This window comes from Cryptomeria japonica, chromosome 4, assembly GCF_030272615.1.
Source record: "Cryptomeria japonica chromosome 4, Sugi_1.0, whole genome shotgun sequence".
NCBI lineage: Eukaryota > Viridiplantae > Streptophyta > Pinopsida > Cupressales > Cupressaceae > Cryptomeria > Cryptomeria japonica.
Window position 1 is genome coordinate 750,241,835 of NC_081408.1, and position 10,122 is coordinate 750,251,956.

Sequence of the window (10,122 nt, forward strand, 5' to 3'; positions counted from 1 at the left end):
CTGTGACCACCACACCTTATCAACACCCGCGTCACTTTAAGGAAGAGATCAAGAAGAAAATCAAAGAGCTTCCTAGTATGGGACATATCAGGCCCAGTTCGAGCCCATTTGCCTCATAAGTAATTCTGGTTAAGAAGAAAGATGGGAGGATGCGCATGTGTATAGATTACATGGCACTAAACAAGAAGACCATAAAAAACATGTATCCCATACCCAGGATCGATGAGCTGATCGATGAACTACATGGGGCCGTGTACTTTTCCAAAATATATCTGTGCTCTGGTTATCATGAGATACATGTGAAAGAAGAGGACATTCACAAAACTGCCTTTCGTTGTCACTATGGGAATTTTGAGTTCCTGGTCATGCCATTTGGACTCACAAATGTACCGACAACATTTCAATCTTGTATGAATCATGTGTTTGAGGAGCAATTGAGGAAATTTGTTTTGGTCTTCTTTGATGACATCCTAATTTACAATAGATCTTGGGGTGACCATTTCCAACATTTGGATGAGGTATTGGGAGTTATGGAGGTACAATGACTTTATGCAAAATCCTCTAAGTGTGAATTTGGGTTGACAAAGATCCTATATTTGGGACACATCATTAGTGCTGATGGTGTGAAAATGCATCAAGAGAAGATTCAAGCAATCTTAGACTGGCCACCACCTACAAACATATCATGTAAGGTTTCTTGGGCCTATGTTCATATTATTGAACGTTTGTGCATAGTTTCTCTCAATTAGCTTCTCTACTGACTGACTTGACTAAGAAGGGTGCGTTATCATGGTGAAAAGGTGCACAATTAGCTTTTGATAAGCTTAAGAATGCTATGAGCTCATGATAGGTGCTAGCACTACTAGACTTCATGCAACCATTTTTTTTGGAGTGTGATGCATCAGGGCATGGAATTGGTGTAGGGCTAATGCAAAACCAACATTCAATCGCATACAAGAGCAGAAAATTGAGGGATAATGAGAGACTTTATTCCACATATGATAAGGAAATGCTAGCAATTATGCATGCACTAGCTAAGTTCAGACAATACTTGATTGGGACTTGTTTCATAGTGCTTACAAATCATAATAGTCTCAAGTATTTCTTGGAGCAGAAAAAATTGAATGAGCGGCATCATAAATGGGTAAGCAAGATTCAAGCCTATGATTTTGATGTGGAGTATGTAAAAGGAAAGAAATATGATGTTACAGATGCTCTCTCTAGGAAACCTACCCTTTGTTCCCTCATATAGATTGTAGCTGACTGGAAGACGTAGTTTTTGTTTGAGTATCCGAAGAATCCGTTTACTTGTGACCTTATTGATGGTAAGGTGTATGATGATAGATATGCAATGATGGATGATATTATCTATTTTAAAAACATAATCTATCTTGTACTTGGTTCCAAACTGAAGAAAAAAATATCGAAGGCACTACATGATTCACTTGTAGCAGGACATCGAGGTTTCTTTAAAACCTATCGTCAGATTCGTGAGAGGTTTACCTGGAAAGGATTGAAGGATGTTATGCTCCAACATGTTAGAAGATCTCTGACTTGCCAGCAAAACAAGCGAGAACACACATTTCCTGCAGGTCTTCTACAACCTTTGCCAATTCCTGAGCAGAAATGGAATATCAATGGATTTTATCACAGGGCTACCTCATGTGGAGGGTAAAGATTGTATCTTTGTGGTAGTTGACCGACTCACTAAGTATGCACACTTCTTTGCTATCCCTACAGATTCCACAACATTGCAGATTGCATAATTATTTTTCAGGGAGATCTCCAGGTTGCACAGATTGCCCAAAACAATTGTAAGTGATAGAGACAATAGATTTATGAGTATATTTTGGCAAGAGTTGTTCAGATCGGTAGGAACAAAATTGACACCCAACACCAGCTACCATCCCCAAATGGATGGGCAAACAAAAATAGTTAACAAGTGGATTGAAGGCTATTTGCGAAACTATGTTTCAGGGAAACAACTTGCTTGGGTGAGGTGGCTCTATCTTGGTGAGGTGGCTCTACAATACCACCTATCACATGTCCATTGGCATGTCACCTTTCAGATCTCTGTATGGGTATGAAGCTTTATCATTTATGGATTTAGTATTTGATGACAGGTAAGGTCCCACGGGCTAAGAAGACTATGCAGAACTATGAGGACACCCTCAAAGCACTAAAGGATAACATACATCATGCCCAAAACCAACAAAAGATGTATGTTGACAAGCACTGAGTTGAGTGGACTTTCGAAGTGGGGGACTTAGTCTTTCTATGTTTGCGGCCATATAGACAGTCCACATTGAAGATGAGCGAGGCATAAAAGCTAAAACCATGTTTTTATGGGCTGTACAAGATTTTGAAGAGAATAGGAGAAATTGCATAGGAGATGGAGTTACTTGAGGGCAACAAAATACACAATGTGTTTCATGTCTCCTGTCTTAAAAGGGTTTTGGGTCAACATACAATTGCTTCTCCTGAATTGCCACCTCTAGATGAAGAGGGGAAATTGGTCTCGGTTCCAGAATGCATTGCAGATTGGAGAGAAAGGAAGTTGAGAAACAAAATGGTTCGAGAATATTTAATCAAATGGAAGAATTTGCCTCGAGGACGCTATTTGGGAAGAAGAAGAGATCCTTCAACACCCCAACTTGCAATTGATGGAGGACCACCAATCTCGAGAAGAGAGGACTGTAATGTCCCCTCTTCAATGACATGCTATAGGAAGTCAAATTCTGGCGTGTGACATTCTCCGGGCTAGGATTAATGAATTAAATAAGGGAATGAAAGATTAAATTAATTTATACCCCCAAAAGCTCATGATTGGAAATTAATTTTTTTAACTCATCGATGTCACTTAAGTTGGGGCCATTTTAAGTTATTAAGTTGTTTCACCTAGGCAAATCATTATGGGGGTCAATTTAATAATTTACACAACATTGGATATTCTTCCTGTCTTTTAAGGAGGTTTCTAGATGGATCGATGCCTTTTGTTGAGGTTATTATTTAACGAGAGGTCAATGTCTAAGAGGAGGATTATGTTTGTCTTCTCTTGTTTATTTATGAGCTATGCAACTCAGCATAAGTACAAGACGAAAACCCCATCTTAGCAGTTTTGGACGTAGCCCTAGGTCTGCAACAACACTCTACTTTAGTTGGAATTAGTAATTTCATCAAATTATCTATCGCTGGAACTATTGGTGGTCTTTCTAGCCATCTAGGTGAGTTGATTTCAGTCTAAAGGAGTTTGTGGGTACATCAATCTGCATCTGATATAGAGCCTTTCATCCAACCAGAACACACACAGGTGACCACAAAATAAATCGTAGCTCCATGAGGGTTTTGGACGCCAAAAGATTCTAGTTTATGGTTTGCTGCACATTTGAGAATTAATCCTTGACCGCAAATCAGACTTGTTGATTGGTATGTGTGATCTATAAATTTGATTATTGAAAAAGCCAATCCATGAATCAAATTTCCAGAAATTCAATATAAAAAAACTTGTTATCCTATGCCTACCTTTTTATTTAGTTTGGAGTGGAAACTTAGATAATTGCTGTTGTTATCAATTTCTTTAAAATAAATAAACGTATAATGCATTGAGTTTCAAAAGGGTGTAGTAGAGAACATTTCATCAATGCCTTCTTCAACCTGCAATATTAGGGTTTGAAGAGAGTATTCCATGGTCTTACTATTCTAATGAGTTATGATATTGAGGATTCAATCATAAGGCATGGGATGATGATTGGGAGGTAGAGGAGGATGAAACAACTTTGTTATAGACCCATTTGAAGCCCCTGCTTGAGTTGAAAAAATCTAGTTTGCAAAAATCTAAGATGAAGAGAGCAAAATATCAAAATTCTTGGATTGATGGGTTTGATTCTGATTGTTTAGGGAAATGTGAAAATAAAAACTATGGTTGAGAAAGGGAAAATAATAAAAATAGGGTATAGCAAAAAAATTACGAGCAAATCTAAGGGCAAGGATATTTTGGGGGAGGCTTTAACGTTTTTACCCTCTTGGAGGTCAAGTGGGAGAAGAGTGGGGCATGATCCATTTTCAAATGACCTTAAGAAGGATTCCCCTCTTCTTGATCTCAATCGAGAAGACTCAAATGGTCTCCTAGGTGTTGCTAGGGATGCGATTATTGACCAATTTAGGTTGCTGAAGTGGTTTTTCTTGGAAATCAACGAAATCAATGTGAGTGTTTGCTCTTTGCAGAATAAAATGGCTTCTATCCAAAGAAATGAGGAAACGCCTAAGGCAACTGATGAAGATAAGAAAATGATGACTATCTTGGAAGATGTTGCCAAAGATGTTAGTATAGTGAAAAATGACTATGAAGTTTGGATAAAAGGGGTGGAGGAGAAAATAAACAATATGTATGATAACCTAGAAAAATTGTTTAAAGTGAGCTAAACTATCATCGATAACAACGCTAATAGCATCAAAGTTATATTTGAGAAGTGGCAGAAGCTTTAGACAACTGATACTTCCGGTGTTGCTATTTATTGATGTGGAAAAAATTGACTAAGGGTAAATAGGTGACTGTTATGAAGGGAGCTTGCATGCGTACGTGGGGTAGGATGCAAGAGTCCGTCGAGGAGGCCAATATTGTTTGATAGGATTTGGCTAATCTCCATCTTAATGTTAATTGACTAGAGGCAAAGGTTGTAAAGACTCTAAAAAACTTGTAATAGTTATGCTTGTTATTGCTCTTGTTGTCTCTTTTTGGCTGTTGCTACTCTTCTTTTTTATAGTATGTTGGTTGTTGGTTGATTGTGCGTATCCATGTAACAACATTGTGTTAAAAGGGTTTCTGATTCTTTCAAAACTTGCTTTACCCTTTATTAATATAAAAAAAATGATGTGACTTTATATTAACCATTACATGGAGTGGTTTTTTATAAAGTAAATAATGTTTTAGTGTGACTTGATTAAGGGATGTGACTTAAATATTACATAGTGCAACTTTGTAATGCAATTTCCATAGAGCAATAGATTTATCCAGTTAAATCAATAACTAACACAAGTATATCAAAGCGTGTGGATTGATTATTTGTAGTGGACAAATGTTAATGAAGATAACAAATGAATGGTTATAAATGATGTAAGGTATAAATGGAGATGGTGAAAGGTGGAGAAGAATGAGTGTGGAAAACAATAAAGTATATAAAATACATCAGCTGATGAAGAAAGAATTATAAGGAGTTTAATTATAGACTGGACGTTGAGATTGTAAGAAATCTTATGGGAGATTTGCAATTAGATTTATATTGAATACTTAAAACAAATTTGTGAAGGGGGACTTAGGCAAGGTTAAAGAAGATTGAAAGCAAGCATTTTGGAGGGAGTATTTAAGTAGATTTGGACAAGGTTATAAGAATTTTTTTAAGACAATGCCATGAAGAATATATGCTGAAATTTATAAGAGGATAGTGAGTTTTGTTGCCCAGATTTTGAGAAGAATGTAATTCAAATTTGGTGAACATGATATTAGATACTATCATAAATAAAGATTGTAATGTCTATTATCCATCATAGAAGCAACTTAGAGGGCAATACTTTGCATTGTAAGTTGGTGCTTTCTAAGGAGACATTGGTGTCTCACTAGTAGGTACCATGGTACCTAGGAATTTATTTGTTAAAGTTGTTGCTTCCAGTGGGTTGGTGTCTGGAAACTTTTGTTAAGGGGATTGGGGTCTCTTGTAGGTTGGTGCCTACAAAGTGGTAAGAACTTATATAAAAGCATTATTGTGTCGTGGTTTTCTTCCACAAGGGTTTCCACGTAAATCATGTGTTGTACTTGTGTTGTGTAATTGTTGCACCATATGTTGTTGTTATAGGCAATTGACATGTTTATGGTATTAAGGATGAAAAAGTAAAACAATTTTGTTTTATTGATTCGTCCCCTCTCTCAGTATAATTGTCATCACAATCCCATTTTTTGGATATTTCTTATTGTTGGCTTTTCCATAGTAAATTCATGTCTTAATCTCTATTTTTCACAGTTCTTATTTTATATATGTTTTTACTTAGAAAAAAAACATTAACCAGGGTGTTGACCCTTAACATAGTCAAAGACTATCAACAACCCATAAACAACATAGACCCAAAATGAACCATGAGAGCAAGCCCCCGAACAATAAGGTCAAATAGGGGAACAAAAGCTCATCAAACCAAAAACAACCTAGACCCCACTCTAGGAGGGGAAGACACCCAAGCCTTGACAAGAGGGGTTTTGGGGGAGAGGGGAGGAATTCCCCTTCTGCTTGTGACAAACCACAGTCCAAGTACTTCTATCATTAGGACCATCAAGAGAGAGGTCAAGTAGGGAGGACCCCACAAAGTTACATTTAGAAGAAACAATGTGTTGCTGAAGGACCGCTGTAGGCTACAACAGAACAATGCTAGGCTATTGCAGAGGGACAACATTAGTAATAGGAGTAAAACGAGGTTGTGAATTGTTAGGGATAGGAGTGACAACTGCAACATCAACAGTAAGAGGCATGTCATCTCGGGAAGGGATCTCATCATCAACCGAGTCAAAATCAGAAGCATAGATTGTCAAGTAGTCAACCGTAGCATCTTTCCACCAAGTAATGACACCTTTATGGCGTTACATATGTTAAGTTGCTTGGAAGAATACTTATTTTGTTTTCAGTAGCAAGTATAAGCATTTCAATCACACAGCTGACAAAATTAAATCTTATTAATTATTGACCATGAATTGCAAGTTACATGTCAATTATAGTATAAAAGCAACATGATGTCTTGTTTATGGACTTGTTTGCATGCATATGAGCATGTGCACAATTGAAAATTGAATGATATATTTAAATTACTATTTATATTAAAAATTATAGCTTACCGATGTTATTTTCAATAGAATATATCATTGTATTAACATAAGTTTTTATCCATGTTGGTGGCTCTGATATTCAAATATCCAAACAAATTACTATTATTTATCTCAACATATATATCTAGCCATTGCTTATGCTTCTATCAATGTAGTCTTTATATATTAAACTACTTTTCTTGTCAATATTATAGTCTAGAGGGGGAAAAATGAACCACATGGATAGGTAGATAACAACCTCTTGGGGACTTACTAATCAACCTCTCTACTCGAGATGAGAGCAAAGCCTAAGGCTATCAAGTATCCTATAGATGACACTGCAAATGTCATAGAGATCTTTTGACGACCTCTGCTAACTTCTTGTCTGAGGATGCACATGCAAGTCTTAGAGGATATCATGACGTGTTGGTGTCACATATGGATAGAGTGGAGTTCCGTACAAATAGTACAAAATGATGGATATGTGTTGCATATATAATAAAATGAGATAAATGCATAACACAAAGTAGCAAATGATTGTAGAAATGGAAGAGAATAAATGAAAGAGAAAAGGGGAAGTGAAATCTCACAACTGATCTACAATTGCAATTGAAGCCTCCAACAATGTGCTCTTCACAACCAAACCTGCACACAAGTGAGAAGGAAAAATGTTGGCACTATGTATAGAGGCATGCCATGGTCAGACCCCCATTTCAGTGTTTCCACCTCCATGAGTAAAGAGTAGTGAAAATGATCTTGTAGCTAGAGAGATTCAAAATGAGTTGCTAGAGAGCTAAAATGAAGCCAAAGGGGGAAATATACATGCTAGAAGTAAAATTGATGTTGGTGGTTGTTAAGAGGGGCATCACAAATGTTTCTAGACTTAGGCATAATACTCAAACGACCACTTGCGAACTATTGATTTGTGGGATGCTAGCGTGGCACACAAATGTCTCCGTGGCATACAGGTTTCGAGTCATACAATCAATGAGGTAAAAAAAGGCCAAAATAGTGTGTGATGGGGCAAACCATGTAGGAAAAAGGACAAAGGGTGAAGGAGGTCTTCATTTAATATAAAGCGAAGATGCTTATGTAGCATGAAATTGCATGAGGTGCAATTTATGACACGACATGGAGAGGAGTTCGTGTGTTTGGGAGCTACCTTCCCCCAACTCCATATCAAAAGAAAGAAAGAACCCCAACCAAGGCTCCTACAATTTTTATGGAGTCAATTTCCTATAATAAGAAGGGAGGCACTCTTATTAGCAAAAAATTATTCCTTCGTTCCAACTATATCCTCCACCATAGAATAGTAGGGGGCCCTACTTTAGTGAGCATATTGCTAGCACAAGATGTGAGCTTAAGTGGAGAGATTTTATAAAGATGTACAAAAGGGATGCATAATTCTCTAATCTATTGGCATTTTTGATGATTGATGTTGTGATTGTCATTGATGGACACACACTTGCTTTGAGATCACCTTTTTGTATGTATGAGCTAAGCTCAACTGGTATTTGTTCCAACCGGTATCATGTGTTAGCCTTTAGACTATCGGTGTTTTGCAGAAAGTGTTTACTGATCTCAAGCGGTATGAAGACCCCAAGCGGTTAGAGGATCTCAAGAGGTACGAAGGATCAAAGCAGTAGAACACATATATCCCAGTCTTCATTTTCGTCAAACTGGCAACCGGTATTTTGTGTAAACCGGTATTTTGTATGAACCGGTAATACTCTATGATGAGTTACCAACTGACATTTTGTGATGAGTTACCATCCACTGATTGTCTGGCAGTGCCGACACTTTGGTGGTGCTTTTTGTGTCGTGTTATCAAATATGTCTAGATGCACTAAACCTAGAAAATTGTATTATAATCCTACTAGACTGACATGAAATTAGATTCCTTTATAAGGACATCATGTCTAGGGTTTTTTGTTGTAAGGGTTTTGAAAGTGGTTGATGAGTTTTTGTGAGTGCGATCAAAGAAGAGAAGTTTAGGTTTGCGAGAGAAGGCAGAGTGTGAATGTGTTGAAGACTAAAGTAATGCTGGAATGCATTAAGAACGAGCTATCAAGGATCTAACCAAGCAATCTATGCTATCTGCTAGATCACTCACTTGTTGATTACTGACATCTTCAACAAGTCTGAAGCCCTTAACCGGGTAGGCCCATAAAGCCTTTTGTAAATCCTCTAACAAGGTGGTTTACATATGTGGATCTAAAATCCTCTAGCAAGGTAGTCTTTAATCGGACTTATCTCCTAACAAAGATTGAGATTCCTAAAAGGATCTGTTTTGGTAAAGAACATTGTATGACCTTAACTGGTCTAGTTTCTATTCTGCAGATAGTTACTTGTGAGTTTCATCTCACTGTGGTTTTTCCCATTTGGGTTTCCGCATCAAATATCTTGTGTTATGGTGTTATTTCTCCTATGGGTGAATGCCTTATTTTCTATTTGGTTTGCATGTGTGTTAATCAGTTTGTTTTTCAAACTATTTTACCAGTTTACTTCTAGACTGTTTAAGTGTTTAAGTTTAGTATTTTTTGGCATACTAATTCACCCCCCTCTTAGTATTCATCAATTGGTATCAAAGCCAACCTTTCTATAAGTCTAACCACTTGGAAAGAGATATGGGGGAATACACTGTGAGGGAACTTAATCATCAACTCACTTAGTCTGAGCAAGCCTATGATGAACTTATGGTCAAATATAAGGCCTCTTAGGCAAAAAGAAGAGAGCATGCTGAAAAAATGATGGAGCTATTTGAAAATAGTTCTTCTGATGAAGTGGACATGGAAGCCCTAATTCAAGAAGTAGAAAAGCTAAATGAATCCAATTCCAACTTGAGAAAGGAGTTGGAAGGACTGACTATATGAATGTGTTAAGAGCTTGAGAACCAGAGGAAAGATGAAGACCTGGTAAAAGACAGATCACAAGATCTCCAAGCTGAAGCAAGAGACCAGTGCACTTACCGCTAGTTTTCATGAAAGCGAAATGGAAAAAGAAGTGCAAGGTGAACTAAACATGGCTATCTCTAAGAATGCAACCTTGAAGGAATCCAATACTGCTATTTCCAAAGAACTCACTGAGTCAAAGGAAATACTTGCCAAATTCAATAAGAGCACTGTCAAGCTAGAGCAGAAGCTAGAATCAGCTAAACCGGTAAAGAATACCAATGGACTTGGTTTCTCTGATTATGAGGAAGGTGAGACCTCTGGAACAAAAGATGAAGCATCAAAGAAACAACCGACATCAAAGGATAAAGGTAAGGAAAAGTTCAA